Here is a 20,412-nt window from a genome sequence, read left to right on the forward strand (position 1 = left end):
AGGCAAGATGAGAAGAAAAGGAAGTCTGTGTGGTGGGGGTGATATATTGTATTTAGGAAAGGAAGAGTAAAAATGAGCCTTTTCATCAAAGATACAATAAAACTATTTTTCAATGGATCTCAGGTGTGTCTGGTGGTGGGAAAGTATTTAAAAATTTAAGATGGAGGCCACAGTCTTGCAATCATAGTCTCATTCCCATTGTGGCACATGTAAAAGAGGGCCGGGCTTGGATAAAAATGGATCTGTATAGTGAGCTATGCAAAAGTTACAAAGATGTGAAAAGTTCCATGTATTGCTTCATTCTTTCCTGTATATTTCTAGCCAATGAGATTATTTCGGTGCTATGCACTTTTTTTTTTACTTTTTGAATGTATATTGCTAAAAATAAAGCCTTTTAAAATTGTTCTCTGTAGTTCTGTCTTCTGCTTGTCCCAATTTTCTTTTCTATGTGTCCATAATTTGCATGCAGCCCAAAATGCACTAACTCAGAACTAAATTTTAGTGAGCCTGATGGCCACCATCTACTCACTAGCATTTCAGACTAGCAAGTGGAATTGATCAGCATAGAGAATTGGGGGGGGGGAGAGAAATCCATGGGACAGAATTGGCAATATTAATGTAGAAATGAATTATCTAACTGCTGTGCAAAATTTGTCCTCCACCCTAATGAGGCAAGGGGTATCATTTTGTTAAATGGGATCACTATTTTAATGGGGAGGGCAGAATGGTGGTTCTGAGATGGCCCATAGTCTTGGATTTATTCAAGACTGGGGGTGGAGGGAACAGAACAGAATAACAGAGTTGGAAGGACCTTGGAGGTCTAGAGACATCATTATAAATAGCAGACTTTGTTTTTAAGCAAGACGATTTGCCCTTAATCTGAGTACTCTAAATTCACCTCATTTAATCCTTTGTTTTTTTAATATCATTTCTAATGTCAACATTTAGCACACACAGACAGTCAGAAGTATAAGCTCTTTTGAAGATTTAAAACAACTTTAGTCATTCTTCTACTCCAACAACCAAGAGCCATGTGGGTTTGATACAACAGCATGTGGTCCAAAATAAATTTTGCTAGTGCAATAAAATTAATTTTAGAACGCCTTCAACTACCAATTCAGATTTCCAGTCTCTGCAAGGTGGAGCTATACTATCAGTCTGTTTCCCCAAACTCAAAGACCCATGGCTTTCAATGCATGAACATCATTTCTTTGGCTCTGTTACAGGTAGAGAGGTAAGATGAAAAAGCTTCATATTTGGGGGGGGGGGGGGTTGTAATCCTGGTCCTATAACATTTTGTTATGAGTTGTGATTTCTTGGGACACAGAACATTTTCACAAAATGACTGGCCTCACCTTTCTTCCCTTGTCCTCCACTTTTGCATTCAAGACATATACAGGGAAGTTCAAAATAATCGATATGGCAACTTCCACCTGTGGTCAAGGCTGCCCTCTAGACATTTTTCATCCTCTCTGGCTGGTCAGCAGGTAGAAGATCCATCCAATAGCTGAGCAGCTGGCTACTCAGGCTGATACAAAATGCTGATTGCATATATAGAAAATACTAAGGGATAAATTAGATGTAACTCGGACATCATGTTTTGGATTTCTTCTGATTATAGACACAACAGCAGATATTGTAGATGACTGATATGCACTGCAATGCTATCCTTTGCATTGATAGCATTCAGCAAATGGAATAAGTGATGTGTGTTGTAACTGAAGCAGATGATATAGTTTTTTGTTTGTTTGTTTCAATCAAATAAATGAGATTCTTACAAGCAATGCTGATATCCCCACCTCTCAGGATCATCTCACTTGCATGCCATGCAGATACTGGTGAGATCAGTGGTCTTTGCTTTCTTGTCTCCCAGGTTCAATTGTAGACCTCCCTACCTTGTTTTCACCCAAGATTTCCCTTGAAGACCCAACATTCCTCTCCTCCAGATAATCCCCATGAAGCTTCAGGTCCTAACACAAACCTTGTTTTTCCTTTTCCTTTTGGTTACCCCAAGCAGCAGGGTTTTTCCCCCTCCTGCAGGGTTGTGTGTGCATGTGTGGGTGGATGGGTAGGTAGTTATGCCTTTGACTCCTTGTTGACTCAAGGCTGGGCAAGTCACTGCACTTTTCTTGGCAAGATTTTGAAAATAATTTGCCGTTGCCTTCTTCCTAGGGCTGAAACAGAGTGACTGGCCCAAGATTACCCAATTGGCTTCATGCCCAAGGTCAGACTAGAAATCATAGTCTCCCAGTTTCTAGCCTGCTGTCTTAATCACTATCCCAAACTGTTCCAAGATGCCTCCCTCAATTTCTTTCTCTTTCTTTCTTTCTTTCTTTCTTTCTTTCTTTCTTTCTTTCTTTCTTTCTTTCTTTCTTGATTTATTTCTGTCTCTCCCTTCTTCCCTCCCTCCCTCCCTCCCTCCTTCCCTCCTTCCTTCCTTCCTTCCTGAACATCTCAAAGAAATAACTGCTGTCTACCCACACTGCCTGCATGAAATCAGAAATATGCAGAGGAACAAAGCTTCATCCTGAAGTAGCCTCAGTTGCCCAATATCTGATTCCAACTGCATTAGAATGAATATTTTTAGTATCATAGGGCAAAGCTCTTTGGGGAACAGGAGGTTATGTCTGTGGGCACCATAAAGTAATTTCTTCTAATATTTGTTTCCTCAAAACACTATTTTGTCCCATTTTCTACATATTGTCATGGTTCTTGAGAGAGGCTATTCTCGGGTTGAATCACATCAAAATTCTAATAATAGAAAGTTTCTTCTTTCTGTTTCAATCTTGTGAATGTACCTAAACTGAGCTTATTTGAGATATTCTGGGTTCAGGGGTTCTTTTCAGTTGATAGCAGCAATCACAAATGCCTTTGACCAGTGCACTGTCTTTGGGGTGAAAAGCATCTGGCTGTTGATTCAAGACTTTGTCACCTCTCATTGACAAGTAGTGAAGACCTTGCATTTGGAAACAGCTTCTGCCAAATGTAGAAACAGGTTTTGTAAGATTAACTAACCCCCCCCCCCACCCTTCCCATTGTAATTCAAGATTTTGGATTCCATTTTGATATAAAAATTGCAGGACACCTGAGAAGCTATGCCCTTCTCTTCAAGCATTCTAATGTATCACTGGATATGTCAGGAATGTCTACAGGATGTGATTTTGAAAAAGTCAAGATGATGACTTCAATAGTTTGAGTGAAGCTCAACACATACCAAACAGGTGTACTTTTGATTACATTGCCATGACCATCATCTTCACTTTTTAAAATCATAACCCAAGGACACCCTTGAATATGCAAATGATCGTGACCCGACAAAAGTGCGCACGACAAAAGTGCGCATGACAAAAGTGCGCCGACAAAAGTGCTCCAACAAAACCGCATCACTAAAACCGCAACATCATCAACCCGGCGACAACAGTGCGGCGACAACAGCACAGCGACAGAAGGGCGATTTACAACAGCACGTCAATTTAAGTTAAGGTAAGGGTTAGGGTTAGGGTTAGGGTTAGGGTTAGGGTTAGGGTTAGGGTTAGGGTTAGGGTTAGGGTTAGGGTTAGGGTTAGGGTTAGGGTTAGGGTTAGGGTTAGGGTTAGGGTTAGGGTTAGGGTTAGGGTTAGGGTTAGGGTTAGGGTTAGGGTGACGTTTAGGGTGACGTTTAGGGTGACGTTTAGGGTTAGGGTTAGGGTTAGGGTTAGGGTTAGGGTTAGGGTTAGGGTTAGGGTTAGGGTTAGGGTTAGGGTTAGGGTTAGGGTTAGGGTTAGGGTTAGGGTTAGGGTTAGGGTTAGGTTGAGGTTTACAGCACGCTTCTGTCACCGCGCTGTTATTGGCGCGATTCAGCGCTCATTCATCGGAGCGCTTTAGAACTCGCGGTTTTGTCACTGCGTTTTAGTCGAGCGCGCTTTTGTCGTTCGCCCTTTTGTCGGTGAACCCAAATGATCTGCCCCATAAGTCTCTGAGATAGACTATGTTGATTTGCAGTACTGCCTTCCTCTCATTCCATGGTAGAAAAGAGTCTTCTGCACTACTGGATTGTTCACTCTCTGGCTATGTTTAATGTTTAACATTTTAGGCTTTGACTCTTCAGTTTTACTGGCTTTAGACTTACTCCACAGCAGACAGTAAATAGAGACTGAAGTTAGGGAGTTGGATAGACTGCTGCTGTTATTTTCTTCAACAAAGCCCCAACATATTCAATGCCCTTGCTGGGTTTCCCAAAAAGGTGCCTTAGTCATGATGATATGTAATATGTAGCAGTTTGCATAATGCCGGATGAGATATTACCTACACTCTGTGCTCCCAGTTTCCAGGATGAGGTTGCTGCTACCTTGATTCTCTGTGAATGTTTATGGCTTAACTCCAAGCCTTGTGTCCTTGGCAAGCTGTGACCAAATCCACCTACAACTTTCCCTCTTCTTCTCCTCCCATGGAAACTCAGTGTGTACATTTCCATTGCTTTCCTGTTCAACTTTACTAACTCACCTGCTTGGCTCCCGTTCAAACTCCGCACCTATCTGAATTGCATAAGAGCTCCTGGGGATATAGGGTGAGCCAACGCCTCTTTCTCAGGCAGGGCCAATGAACAGCAACCATCCGATATCTCCCCACTGTCTTTGGCCAATCACAGGACCCATGAGTGATGAGCTGCTACATATGTTTTATGCATTCTGTTCATTCATAGGGATAGTGAATGTGTTCAGATCACAAACGCCACACCCTCAATTGGGTTCAGGGTTGGCTGTTGCTGCCAAAGGCATAATGGCTCTGTACTTGCTGTTCTCATTCAGTTTGACTTCATGGAGATAACAGAGTTGTTGGCTTCCTCCAGGCTTCTTCCAAGAATTGCTCTTGATTTTGTAGTAATAAGGAAGTCAGGGATGACTCTGCACTGGGGAATCTTTTAAAATAACAGGAAATCTATTCATTTCTGCAGACATGCTAATGATGCATGATTCAACTGCTTTAATCATGACTTCTGCATTGTACAGGAGAATGGGAAGGCCTCCATGACCTAAAAGCATTTCCAAGTGTCTTTGCTTGACTGGTGATGGCCAAATCTGGTGCTAGGTTCTACCTCAGCTTTACCCTTAATAACTGAATCAGAAAATCGTTTAAAAGCAATGTATTACTCTGATAAAAGTGGGGTCTCCCTATGAAAAGGGAGACTCAAGATAAATGGCTTACATTTACTTTTACAGTTAGGACAAGAAAGAATTTCAAAGAAAAAATTGATTGGTTTAGAAATAGCAATAGCAATAGCAGTTAGACTTATATACCGCTTCATAGGGCTTTCAGCCCTCTCTAAGCGGTTTACAGAGTCAGCATATCGCCCCCACAGTCTGGGTCCCCATTTCACCCACCTCGGAAGGATGGAAGGCTGAGTCAACTTTGAGCCGGTGAGATTTGAACCGCTGAACTGCAGATAACAGTCAGCTGAAGTGGCCTGCAGTACTGCACCCTAACCACTGCGCCACCTCGGCTCTGGATAGTGATCTATCCAGTTACATCACACAAATTAAAGCATCCAATAATATGTGAGCATTGCCATAAAAAGATAATTGTAACATTTGCAAAGAAAAAACATCAACGTGGATATGGGTAAGACATATTCTCGGTGTTTCCCAAGGTTGAGCTTGAATATTTGCTTTGTTTATGGAAGCTTGAGAACAGATAAAATGAAAGTGTTATCTACCATTGTATTGAATGCTCTATTGCCAGTATTGTTTTCTGAAAGAGAGGGTTTTCTGAAGATTAAGGCTTATGGCAAATTATTAGCAATACATTTGAAAAAGCAAATTTAAAGTACAAGAAACCCCATGTTAGTTAGCCTGTGCAATACTACTACAGAAACTATTACAAAGTCTATCCTGTGTGGCTCTCACTGAGCCAATTTACACCAGAATTAATCAGCTCAGCTGCTGTCTGAGGGGATATCCCATGAGGCTAATCTGTCACATTGCCACTCTGGCTCTGGAACAGGAGGCTCCTAATGGGACAACCTTCTTGACTTTGGTTTCTCTCCCAACTTTAAGCAAAGGTACCTTGACTCTGTGCAGGTTTCCTCCGGCTGATCAGAACAGCTCAGCCTCAGATTTGGGAACTTGATTATTAAGGTGGATTTCTCCACCCTGAGGAAAGTGGGGAGGGAGAAAAAAGTAAGGGGTGGACAGGCAACAGCCGATGCTAGCACATCCTCACTGACCTATTAAAGGAGAGGGAGAAGGAAGCTGAGCTTTGTGCAATGACTCAAACATGCAGTGAACAATTTAGAACTAACCTGGTTTTCTTTTCTGGTCCTGGATTTCTTTAGAAAGGCTATCAACTTTTACTAACCTTGAAAAGCTGTGCTGGGGTTGATCCAAGGGTGAAATGCTCTGAAGTCTGCTACCGGTTCGTTTTGTGCGCGCATCCGCACTGTAGGTGCTACCGCACAGCACTGAAAAAGGATTAAGAAGCCTTTTCTGAGTCTTCAAAGGTAACAGAACATTGAGTGGGGGGGACAGCTGTGCCGTGCGATTTAGATTTGCTAGGAAACAGGATTTCCTGCTTTCTAGTGAATATAAATCACATGGCACAGCTGATTGTCACGCAGCTGATCGTCAGAGCTACCAGTTCACATGAACCAGTAGCATTTTTTTACTACTGGTTTGGGCGAACAGGTAGCACTTTTTACTACCGGTTCAGGTGAAGTGATCTGAACTGGTAGCATTTCACTCCTGGTTTGATCTGATTCTAGTCAGAGGAGAGAACTGTCAGTTGTCCAGCTGGCAAATCCAGAAGAAACTCCTGGAACGTTACTTTACCAAGTGTATAAACTTTACTGAATAAATCCGCATTGTTACAACAGAAGCAAAACCAGATTAACAAATGAATAGAGTTGGAAGGGATCTTATAGGTAATCTAGTCCAACCCCCTGCCCAAGCAGGAGACCCTACACCATTTCTGACAAATGGCAGTCCAATCTCTTCTTAAAAGTCTCAAGTGACAAAGCCAAAGACAAGCTGTTCTATTGGTTGATTGTTCTCACTGTCAGAAAGTTCCTTCTTATTTCTAGGTTGAATCTCTCCTTGGTCAGTTTCCATCCATTATTCCTTGTCCAACCTTCAGGTACTTTGGAAAATAGCTTGACCCCTTCCTCTCTGTGGCAGCCCCTCAAATATTGGAAGATTGCTATCATGTCTCATCTGGTCCTTCTCTTCACTAGACTAGCCATGCCCAGTTCCTGTAACCTTTCTTCATATGTTTTAGTCTCCAGTCCCCTAATCATCCTGGTTGCTCTTCTCTGCACTTTTTCTAGAGTCTCAACATCTTTTTATAGTGTAGTGACCAAAGCTGGATGCAGTACTCTAGGTATGGTCTTACTAGGGCTTTATAGAGTGGTACTAGTACCTCACTTGATCTTAATGCATTTATTAATGCAACTTATTAATGCAATTTAGGATTTCATTGGCTGTTTTGGCTGCTGCTGCACACTGCTGGCTCATATTTAGCTGGTTATCCACTAAGACACCAAGACTCCACGATTCCTCTCACAGTCACTGCTATTAAGCTTGGTGAACAGTTTATATGTGTTCTTTTGAGTTTTTTTAATCTAAGTGTAGGACTTTACTATTCTCTAAATTGAATTTCATTTTGTTAGATAGGGCCCAGTGTTCAGGTCTGTCAAGATCCATCTGGATCTTGAGCCTTTCTTCTGGGTGTTAGCTATTCCTGCCACCTTAGTATCATCATTTGGTAAGTTCCCCTTCTATTCCCTCATCAAAGTCATTTATGAAGATATTGAAGAGTACTGGGCCTAAGATGGAACCTTGTGGTACCCCACTCAGAGGTGGTATGCTGCCAGTTTGCACCGATTCGGGCAGACCAGTAGTGGTGACGGCATGAGGCTCTGCCCATCCACCCAGACATCATCACAGACCTTCCGTGCATGCGCGCTCCCGCTACCAAACCAGTAGTGAAAATAATAGGATACCATTACTGCCCCACTGCTTACTTCTCTCCATGTAGACTTGGACCCATTAAGAACTACTCATCGAGTATGGTTCATCAGCCAGTTGTGAATACATCTGATGGTGAAGCTATCTATCCCACTTTTTTTCTAGATTACAAAGAAGTAGGTTGTGGTCTACTTTATCGAATGCCTTGCTGAAGTCTAATTATATTATGTCCACAGTATTTCACTGGTGTACTAATTTAGTCACTATGTTGAAGAATGGAATAAGATTGGTTTGGCACAGTCTGTTTTTAACAAACTTGTGCTGGCTGCTAATTATTACTTTACTCATTTCTAGGTGTTGGCAGATCTGTTTTTTTTATTATTATCTTTTCCAGTATTTTCCTGGGTATTGATGTTAGGTTTATTGGTCTGTAGTTTCCTGGGTCTGGTTTTTCCCCTCCTTTTTTGAAGATGGGAAGCACATCAGCTATTTTCCAGTCCTCTTGTATTTCCCCGATGTTCCAGGATTTTTGAAAGATGTGGTTCAGTGGTTCTGAGATGACATCTTCCAGCTCCTTTAGAACTCTGGGATGTAATCCATCAGGTGATTCGTATTCATCAAGATCAGACAGGTGTTCTCTTACTGTTTTTTTATTTTGCTTGACTTTTATTTTCAGTCTGTTTTTCACAATTATGTTTCTGTTAGGTTGGGCTATAGTTTCTTTTTGCGTGAAGACTGATGCAAAGAATGAGTTAAACAGCTCTACTGTAACGGCTCCTCTCCTAACTTGAGAAAGTAAAGACTCTTGAAACGGATTATTTCAAAAGGAACCTTTAATCAAGCAGCATGGAAACCATTAGAAGCAAAGCCGCATCTGAAAACCTTTAGGCCATGCAAATGGGATTAAGCTGATAATGACCCCTCACCCGCAAGCACAGGCGGGTGAAAGAAAGTGCTGTAGTCAGTGGGGTGTCGTGGGAGAGGAGAGAATGCCTGAGCATTACATTTATTAAAGAAAAAAGGAAAAAAAAGGGAATTTGAAGGATAAGAGGGAGCGTGGGGTGGGGGAAGGGCATCAGAAACGGAGAAAGAGAGGAGGAAAAGTGAGCACAACACTGCAGCTTTAAACAGAATGACAGAATTGAAGCCTCTTAAAATGCGCCCTCTACTATGAGGCAGGAGGACTGCGTGCCTCAACTACCTCGGGATTGTTTGGGCTTTTAACCCTCGCTTAACTCTGCTTGAGAGCCTAAAAAGTCAGACTAAAAATGAGGCATGCAGTTCTCCTGCCTCATAGTAGAGGGCGCTTTTTAGAGGCTTTTTAAAACAGGCAGTCATTCACTGTGTGGCAGCAGCTAGCTAGCCTAACCTCAGCACTCGCCTTTTCCCGTTTACCCGTTTTTTCCTTTTCATGATTGACAGTGGTGAGGCTGTGCCTCCCCTGCCTCCACGTCACTGCCTTGGAGGTAGTACAGACCATGGTCCAGGGACCCAAAGTTTCTTTGGCAACACCAACCCTTTAGCCAGTGGTTCACTTCTAGAATTCTTTGTTCTCTTACCAGATGTTGTCCTTTCGTTGGCAGATGAAAAAACTACTTGTGCACCTAAGTCCTTGACTTTCTTGCCTAGCTGTTCGTAATCACTCAATATTTTTTCTCAAGTCCTTTTTGGGGTCATTCATCCCTACATGTAGTAGTAGAAAGGGGTACTAGTTTGTGCATTTTATTATTTTGATTAGGTTCTCAGCCACATCTTTGATTTTAGCTCCAGGGAGACAATATACCTCTCTGGATAAACTGCCTGGTCTACAGGTTCTATTCCTTTGAGAATTGAATCTCCTATCACCAACACTAACCTTTTTTTTTCCCCTAGGGAGGTTTGGGGTGTTTTCAGAGGTGGGTTCCTACCAGTTCGCACCTATTCGGTAGAACCAGTTCGTCAAATCTACCGAACCGGTGAGAAGAGGTTCCACCAGTGGACCCGGAAAGCAGGCCACACCTACAGAAGAGGTTCCAAAACTTTTTGAAACCCACCACTGGTCCTTGGATATGATTATTCTACACTATCATGCTCATATTTATAAAACTCAGTGCCTCTGTGAAAGGTAAGGATGACTACTGCATTTGTACTGCAATCAGAACATCTCATGTGTTGAAGTTGTTTTAACGCAAACCAAAGATGACTTTTAAAAAACAAGTTTACATCATATTCTTATGCATGCCAGTGCTGTGTGTGAGGTAATTTAAGGTGGTTCTGACAAGTGTCGCCAGCATCTTCATATCCGGTCACATGGGAGGCAAGCCACTCCCATCCGGTCACATGGGTGGCAAGCCACTCCCACAAAGAAGGCCACACCCACAGAGTAGGTTCGAACAATTTTTGAAACCCACCACTGGGTGTTTTTCTATCTATTACAGAAGTAATTGATGGAGCTACTTTATTATAGACATTTGTTGGTGCTTCTTTTCTATGCATCTGCATGTTTTCTTCTAGTGAGAGTCTATGAAATCGATTGCTTAGCACCAGTGGGGCTGCGTCAGAGTGAGTTGGTTTGGACAGGGGTTTTGTACTTGGTTTGTGGGTTTTTTTTTTCTTATGAGTGACTTATTTCTATATGTCTTCTTCCTCTAAGGCAGTGTTTCTCAACCTTGGCCACTTGAAGATGTCCGGACTTCAACTCCCAGAATTCCCCAGCCAGCATTTCCCCTCTCTTAACTTACGGTTAATAGTTCCAGTCTGAGTTACCACTGTTCCACAGAGCTAAGAGAGGGGAAATCCACAAAAATATAAATCTGTGTGGTGATAACTACATAAATATGGTAAGTCAGGAACAATAGACAAACTGAAGAGTAAAAAGGTGCTTTTATTACCCAGTTTTATTCTTTTTCCTAGGTTGGAAATGCAGCCACAATGAGGTCATGCTTTTGTGATCACAGAAGACACCACACAGATTTATATTTTTGTGGATTTCCCCTCTCTTAGCTCTGTGGAACAGTGGTAACTCAGACTGGAACTATTAACCGTAAGTTACATAGCTTATTTATCTGTTTACATTTTGATGGCCTTAAAAAGTGGACATCTGGGTTCATGTAAATGTTAACATAGATGAAAATGTTGAGGGGGTAGACTTTCCAAATGGTTTTCAACTTTTGAAAGTGGTGGCCCTTGTCACTTGTGAGTGTATTTTCATATCATGTGAGTGTATGTGCATAATGGAGCTCATGCGCCAGATGTCCTCCATCTGGTGCATGACCTCCAGATGGAGGAAGAAGACAGTGTCTTTGAATTTACCTTCCTGTTGGAGGGGCATTGGGAGGATGACAATGACAATGAGGATGATCTTCTCCACAGCCCTAGACTCTCCAGCCCATCTTTAGACCTGCTTTTTTTGCATTGGCTTTGTCTGCTATGTCAACTTTGGCCCTAGACCAGTGTTTCTCAACCTTAGCAACTTGAAGATGTCTGGACTTCAACTCCCAGAATTCCTCAGCCAGCATTCGCTGGCTGGGGAATTCTGGGAGTTGAAGTCCGGACATCTTCAAGTGGCCAAGGTTGAGAAACACTGCTCTAAGGAGTCAACTCTTTTAAAAGTTGTTTGGTCATTATTATGTTCTTTTTGCAAGTTTTGGGGGTTTCTCATTTTCTAGGTTGAGTTTCAGAGTGGTTAGAGTTTCCTCTAGACTTTTTACTTTTTCTTCTAGTAAGTTGATTAATTTACATTTTGTACGTATGTAGATTGGGTATTCTGTGGGCATAAGTATATACATGGAACATTTTCTGCAGATCACAATAGTATTCTTCTTCTTCCATGAATGGATTTTTTAAAAAAGTGAGAGTGAAAGTGTAGAGGGTTTGACAACAGATTCTTTAAAAGGGAAAAGGTCCAATTTGGAATACAAGTATTCTAACAGATCATTTGAAATTTAAAATTTGGGGGACTCAAGTCTAGATAAAAGTTTAAGATTCTTGCATTTAAAGAATGCTTAGTTTAAGGATTTAAAGTTCTATAGTTCAAATTGTCTAGTTTAAATTTTAAGGTTCTAGCAGATCAATTAGATTGTCCAATTTTTTTTTTTTTTAGTGTTTGAGGTTTAAGTGCGAGATTCGTTCCTAGCCTGTACTGGAATATTCTTTGATTGTCCCTTCCTTCCTGTGATCCTTCCTTTCCCTGCTTTCTTATGGGCTTGATTTATCTCTTACTTTTCTGCCTTTATATGTTCTATACTTGCTATTGTCTACTTGCCTTTGATTTTCTTTTGCCTTGTGTCCTGTGCTGACTTTTTATCCTCGCTTCCTGCTTGCTTTTCTCCTGCCACTACCAGGCATTCGGTTCTCCCTGCTCTTCTCAGTTCATGGTCTGCCCCGCTGCTCAGTTGCCATTCTCGGTTCAAAAGCGCGTATGTGACGTCATCACAGAGCAACAAAAACGGCACGCTGTGAGCGGTAAATTTAAAATTAACGCGAAAACCTTACCCTAAACCCCCCAAACCTAACCCTAACCCTAACCCTAAGCCTAACCCTTAACCTAACCCTAAGCCTAACCCTAAACCTAACCCTTAACCTAACGCTAAACCTAACGCTAACCCTTAACCTAACCCTAAACCTAACCCTAACGCTTAACGTAACCCTAAACCTAACCCTAACCCTTAACCTAACCCTAACCCTAAACCTAACCCTTACCTTTATGTGAATCGGCTTGCTTTAATTTTATTTTAATTTTAATTTAATTTATTTTTAATTTTATTTGTCGCGCTGCTGATGACGTCACGTATGCGCTTTGATCGGGCGCGCTTTAGTGGACCGCGGTTTTGACGGGTCACGTCACTGATCTGATTTACTGAAAGACTGAAAGGCTCCACCTACACCGGCAGCCTCCAGTTGCTCTGATGCTCTCCCATTGATTTCCACGTTCCTCTCAGGATCTGTTTTATTGTTCTGTCTCTCATTGCTGGCTCTCCTCTCTCTCATAACATTCGTGAAGAAATTGATGAGGGACGAAGAGCTTAACAAGGCAAGAGATGAGCCAATACAGTATAAAGGGAAACAATTGGTCGTTCTGGAACAGGTCCCAAGAAGAATTGCAGAAGCAGTACCAATTTTTAACTACATTGTTGACTAAGTGTAACATAAATTTCAGATGGCTGACTCCAGAAGGAATACTGGTCACATGGAATGAAAAGAGACATAGATTGGACTCACTGGATAAAGTGATTGTATTGTATTGTATTGTATTGTATTATTTGTATGCCGCCCTTTTCCGGGAGGACTCAGGGCGGCGAACAATTCAAGGGGGGAAAAAAAGGGGAACATAAAAGACAAAATACAAATAATAAAAGTAGACAACAGTCGCACAACCATACATGTCGAGAGGGGATGGAGTTCTACAATCAGCATTTCAGTACTGAAGAGGAACTGTAGGAGAGGGAAGCAATAGAAGATAGAGATCAAGGAATGCCTGCTACAGAAGAAAAGAAACTGCAGCAAAAGGGAAGTGAAAAGGAGAAAAGGGATCGAACAGAGAGCAACGGAGCAAGACTCAAAGAACCGACAGAAATAAGAACAATCAAGTGTTTATGACTCAGATATAGATAGAACAATGCAAGAAGATCTTAAGATACTATCATTAAACATTAACAGATTGAACTCACCCATGAAAAGGAAGAAAATTTTCAATAAATTACAAAGATTGAATCTAGACTTAATATCACTACAAGGTCTATATAAAAGAAAAACATAAACAACTAAAATAAAAGTTTAAAATCTTACAAATAAACAGAGGGATGAATTAATAAAGAAAATGGATATCCAGTGAAAAAAAGTGAATAACTTAGGAATCTACCTAACAGTAAGAGGTATAACAATTAAAGAGGGCAACTATACAAAATTAATGCATCAAATCAAGCTGGATATGGAGAGATGGAAAAGCCTGCAACTTTCTATGATGGGTAGAATAGCTACAATAAAGATGAACGTACTGTTGAAAGAAATGTCCTTCTGGGTTCAAGTGGGGAAAAAGACACTGGAGACATGGAGGCTGCTTGGAAAGGTGGTTTAATGGTGGACAGGACCACATGGCTTGAGTCCTGAACAGGAAAGGTGATCACATGCTTCAATGTTGGGTGGAGAAGAAGAGAAGGACTGAGGAAGTGGCTTGCTGGGCTTTTTATAATCTGTTCAGCCCCACCTCTCTGTTTCCTGTTCCTGTGTAAGAAATGTATTCTGATTGGTTGTCAGATTCCCATGGGGCCATGCAGGGGCAACTCTCTAGGCTGTATTTTGAATCCAGGTTTGGTTGAGTTCTCAGATGCCATGTGGTGAGTGGGTAAAGGCTAATCATGCCTTAATCCCATTACCCTGGAGCTGAAGGGGAGAACTCTTTATTATGTAAAGGGACTGGCTTGGTCATCTTAATGACCCACTGACAAGTGGGGTGGGCAGGGAGCTACTCTGCCTTTAAAACATGTTTCCTCCTTTTCACTTCCAGGGAAATGTAATATTCTGCCTTTTCAATATTTCCTAGGATATTTCATTTTTCTAGGAGAGGGCTGGGTGATAACTTCCTACAATACTGCTGAAGATACTTTTTTAATTCCAAACAATTACTAATAAAACTAGAGAAAAAAAATGTTTTGAGGAATTGAATAGAATAATGTTGGCATTTATTTGGCAAGGAAAAAATGAGAATAAACTGAAACTATTGCAGTAGTCAAGAGGTTTTGGTCTGCCAGACGGGGAATTTCAGCTCCACTCCAGGGGAAGGATACTGTAAAATCCCCATTCCCTCCCCACTCCACTAACCTGTTGTGGGAAGGAATCGATCCCCCCTATTCATTTCCCCAAATAAAATATTAGTCACAAGAAAAGCAAGGAAAAATCAAGCTGCTGACCAAGAAACTTGCCTGTGGTTCATTCCACATTCCAGTCCCAGTGCTTGGAGATAATGAGCCAATTGAAAGTGGAAGCCAGAGTTTCGGCTCAATTCACAAGCAGGCAAACAGATCAGTAGAAAACCCATTCAAGACAGGATATTTCAAAATCTCCTTGTGGCAAAATTTGGCAGCTAACAAAACAGAGTAGTAGAATTAGAATAAGCAGCCACCACACTGAAGACCCAACACAGGATGAAAGTCAGTGGGAATCACCCAAACCCTTTTAGAAACACAAAGCCCACCTTGCACAAACCCCAAAACTTCAAAAACATAGAACCATACAAGAATTCCTTCTCTTATCCAGTTTGTTGTTCAACTGACCCAGAAAAGAACTGAGGAATGTCACTTCGCTTCTGCAATTAAAAACCTCCTTCCGAGCAGCTCTTCTTGGCTTTTCAATTTAAAGCAATGGCATCTTTGGGTTTTTTCCCTTCTTTGTCAAGCGATCTCCCAGCTGAAAAGCAAGCCCTGATTCTTCTTCTAGCCTATCGGCTGGGAGGCAGCGAATAGATCGGGGCAGGGCCAGCCAGAAGTAGTATTTGCCAGTTCTCTGAACTACTCAAAATTTCCACTACCGGTTTGCCAGAACCAGTCAGAACTGGCTGAATACCACCTCTGGATGTGGCCAAAGTCTCAAATGAGACTTTACCTTGGTCATTTTAATATACTATGTAGATATTCATGGTGATCCTGGGAAAACAGTCATATAGTCCATATGCCAAAGAACCATCCTGAAAGCTGACTTTGGACTTCCTGTAGATAGAGAGATACCATAGCTTGGAAAGATTATCTTTAGTCCAGAGATTATTCTGAGACATGCATTATCATACAAAGAGGCTTGGTTGCTGGAAAGACCCTGAAAAATGGAAGGCTGGCTGTTGATCTGAAACTCTCCCCTCCCTTGGAAGATGGCTGAGTCCCCATCTGCTCCAAAAGCATTGGATGGGCAGGGTTAGCTCTGAGCAAAGGCCTAAAAAATGCTCTTCCCTGCAAGAAAGATTTTGTAGAGAGGAGGCTGATCTAAGTCACTCTTCCTTCATTACTAAGACAGTCCGGGGCAGTCCTGGAGAAAGAACAACTGAGCTTTAACTTGACTAGAAGTTTCTTGAGGAACAGAAGGACATACAATAAGGCCTGGTTGTCCACAGATTGTTCTGTAGAAGTTATAAAGAGGCCAAGATTTGAGAAGAAGATCGAGATAGGCCCTAAACAAAGCAATAACTGAAGACTGGGCTATACTTCTGGGATTGCTTGTGTCCTCATGGGGATATGGGAATCACAACACTATGAGCAAAGCTCCCCTGGTTTTTTATGGGCAATGTTGGCATCTGAACATTTCTATCCCTTTTCCGGCATTTGAAGAAATCTAATATACCATTTCCCTTTGCACCCCAGCAATAGTCAAAAATAATTTACAATGCACTGTTTTGGTCTTGCCTGCCCTGCTGTGATCACCTCCACAATTCTCAAATGGCCTAGAATCATGGGTGGGAGAGGGGGAGTCTAGCCCCTTTGAGCCTTTTCTTTCCTACCTATTTCAAATGTGTTCTTAGAATGCTTTTCTTATAACCTCCTGGTGAATTTAAATTGATTGGACTGACTACTGATGAGACATTTAAAATTGTGACTTGGAAGTTTTGCTTTTTGAATTTATAAACTCTAGACAGTGGGCTAAAAAAAGATATCGACTAAATACAGACACAATATAAGATTAAAGTGAGGGGAATCTAAATGGAATGGAGCTTTTTCAAAGCACTGAGAAAATATTTGACCGTATAGACCAAAAACTGGAAAATATAATACAAATAATAATGGACAATGATCTGGACAATGACACCAGAAGAAACAGGGGGGGAAATGGAGAGAAACCAGCAGGAAGACAATAACAAGGAGGAGATGTTACTAAAACTAATAGGAATTAAGGAATTAAAAAAGGAGGAAAATAATATAAAAGGCCTAAAAAGGGTATGGGAGAAAAAGGAAGAGAACAGGAGAAAAGAGATAGGATGTGGAATAGTTCTGGAATTAGACAGTGGGAAAGAGTAGAGATGGGAGAAAAAGTTGGATTGCATAATCAAATAGAGGGGAAAAAGACTTAAGAGACAAATATGGGATGAAAACTAAAAGGAAAATAAGATTAAAGATTCGGATGCGGGTAAGAGATGATGGATAAGGGAAAATAGAGTAAAAGAACATACCATATTCTTTGGAGTATAAGACACACCGGAGTATAAGACGAACCAAGATTTTGAAGAGGAAATTTTTTTTAAAAGGTTTTGCCCTCACCGGCCCCTAGGAGCACTCTGCACTCTGTTTTATCTGGGGAGGGCAAAAATGCGACACATGGGGCTCAATCTTCCTAAAGGATAAGCTTTTATCCACTTTTCTTTACCTCTCCCATGGCAAGACAGGACTAAACATATCTCTCCGCACTTTATGTTTTTTTTCCCCTTCCCAGAGTATAAGGTGCATCTTACACTCTGAAAAATACGGTATATATATATGGATTGAAGAATTGGAAAGAACATGAATAGAAGTACTTTAAATGTATAAATGATTGTGATTAGTACTAAAACTGTATATGGAGATACTGAATAATGGAAGGATGAAAGATGAAATTCTGATTTAACTAAGGAAATATGAACCACAAAATAGGTGAAAAACACATATTTGAATATTATAGCGATATGAAGGGCGAAAGTTAAAATAGGAATAGAAAATAGATGGGTAAAATAGTAATTATATATTAATATGTTAAGATATATAAAGGGACAGAAAGAAGGTTTAGAAATGAAGTGATAACAAAAGGCATAAATAAATAATATGAAATAATGGAAAGGAAATGTAATATTTAGGAGTAATGAGATGTTTATGTGGACTGAAATGTATGGTACCCAGATACCACACCATTCACACAGTGATATGTATAAAGAATATAAAAAAAATAAAAACTTGAATTTAAAAAAAGCATATTTAGTGACCTGGGGATTTTGTGTCTATCCCTACTTTTGAACAGCTGGGAGGCTAATTAGGTACCTGGTGCAGTCGGTGTCTATGATGGCATCTATGTTTCCTTGGGCCCAAGTCCTAGGTATCACTATCCAGGACTTAATGGAGAAGGGCAGATGGCTTCACTTACCCTCAGATCCTCTTCACTGGTCTCAGTGCTTTTGCTGCCGATGCCTCGAAAGGGTTCTGGAGCTGGAGTTTCTCCCCTGCTTAATGGTGGGGAAAGAACCTCAACAGCTTGCCTGGAAAGCTTCCCTTTGTCCGTTGGTCTCCACTGAGTTTTCTTCTTTCTGGGGGCCTCCTGGAGTATGGAGTTGAGGAACGGGGGCTGGTGCCAGGCACTCGGAAGCTTGTTGGCCTTGTTGACTGCACCTGAAGCACTTGATTGTAGCCGTGGATGTCAGCTTAGGCGCTTAGGCTGGTTTTGCAGGGGCTGATTTTGCAGGAGTCTCTTAGTAGGTTGTTAGGAGTAGGCTTCCAGTGAGGGTGAATCTCTAGGCCCATGGCCACTGCCATTTTGATCTCTGCCTCAGCTTCTTCCCTGTGGGCCATATCTTCAAATTGGACCCAAAGCAGTTACATGAATTCATCTGCGTCATCTAACTCAGGGGTTCCCTGACTGTGGAATTGGGCTATCCATTCAGCTGCTTCTCCCTCCATCATATTGTCAGCAATTGGTTAGACTATAGCTTGATCTGTTTGGTAATGATCCCCATAGGACCAAATTCAGTTCAGGAAATAAGCCAGCTTTCCTGGGGTCCCGTCGAAAGTCACTCTGAACCATAGGGAAGGGGTGACTGGTGGTGCTGGCTGCAGAGTTGGGGCGGCAGGACTTCAGCTGGTGTCCACTGGTACTGCACCTATCCATAGCTGGGGTAAAAGGCCCATCCAGGGAGTATTTGCTCTGCCAGTGGCTGTCTGGGGGTGGCTGGTGAGGCAAAGTATTTGGTCCCGGCAGCGATAACGTTTCTCTCCACAATCGCAGGCTGGATTGACCCAAAGGCCCCTGTTGCTGGCTGGTGCCAGTTCTTGTTGGAGCTGTCAGCCCAGTAGACCAGGCCCATTGAGGGAGTTTTAAGCACGATCCACATTGTGCTGAGTGGAATGAGGCAGATACTCCACTCTGGATTGTCTTGCCACCTTGGCCCGGGAAGGTGAACGTGGGCTGAGTCAGAACATAACCAGGCTGGCTGCCTGGAGGGAGTTGGGCAATACCACCCATGCTGAGCTGACCAAACCTCTCCAGAAGGCTGACTAGTAACTGGCTTTGAGATGGCAGCTGAAGACCCCATTCTCGCTAAGCTCGTGGGGTCTCGTTGCTCTCCACTCGAAGGCTGTGGTGCAATTATCCTGTCCCAATGTGATTTGGGGCTCCTAGAAGGTCGCCCCACCAACCAACTCCTGGGGTAGTGGGATTCCTGTAGCTTCACCCCATCTGGAAGGATCCATCTGCATGACTTGCCAGGGCACCAGCTTTTTGGGCCAGGCACCCTGCCGATGTTCAGCTTCTGCAGTTTCTGAGAGGTACCCGAGAGGTAACAAATAGTCCCACAGACAATCTCTGAGCTAGTCCCAGTGGCTCCCTTCGTGCTTTCTGTTTTCTCCTCCATCTTCCCTGAGTCTTTGCGCTACCTGGGAGACCGGGGAGGCACCCAAGACTCAGGACCCCAGACAGTGAACCTGTGGCATGGGGAGATTCTTGGTAGCTTTTAAAAGGAGACTCAGGTTATTGTCAGTGTTCCAAGTAACACCACAACAAAATCAAAATTCTAAGGCAGGCATTTTCCTAAATGCTTGAATTTATTAGAGATGTCATATTGGCACATCTGGGAAAACCCGAATCTGAAGCCCCTGGTTTTCCCCACCCAAAGTAAAGTCAAAGTTCCTTCCCCTGCATCCATATGGGCATCACATGGTCCAATCAGGTCACTGTCCCAACTGTAGTTGACTCCCAGTTATGCCTCCCCATATGCAGGCTGAACATCCTTGACTCCCAAGGGGAAAAATGTTACGGCTACACAACCTACACTCTACCATCCCCCTCCCATTCCCACAGCTTGCCCATCCAGCGCTGAAAATTCCAAGTTAAAGATGACTCCAGGGCTGACATGCCACTTGGTACCATGCCCACAGGTTGTGTGGCAACCCCCTCCACCCTGTGATAGGCAATTGTGGTATAGCTTCTTGTTTAGTCTTTCCTGAAATTGGTAAACCAGCATGTACTTGGGCTAGTCTCTCAAGTGGTTGGTCAGATTGTGGAAGTACTCTGGATATACTCTGTCACTGGCTGTTCCCCTGCATTAGGGTGCAGATGTGGGCATCCATGTGTTGAGTGCTTGCATGAAGGTGTCCAGGTCAGTCAGCTCCAGAGGTGGGTTCCTACCAGTTTGGACTGGTTTGGCTGAACTGGTAGTAACTTGGTGGCCTGGGTCGCTGCAACCAGCAGCAACCAAGGTATGCCACACCCCTGACTCTCGGTGGTGCCATAGGCGCCACCATCTTGTTTTTGCCTTCTGCGCATATGCAGAGCAATTTTT

This window comes from Thamnophis sirtalis, unplaced genomic scaffold (assembly GCF_051295495.1).
Source record: "Thamnophis sirtalis isolate CommonGarterSnake01/CBP01778 unplaced genomic scaffold, rThaSir2_p1.2 scaffold_10, whole genome shotgun sequence".
Classification (NCBI taxonomy): domain Eukaryota; kingdom Metazoa; phylum Chordata; class Lepidosauria; order Squamata; family Natricidae; genus Thamnophis; species Thamnophis sirtalis.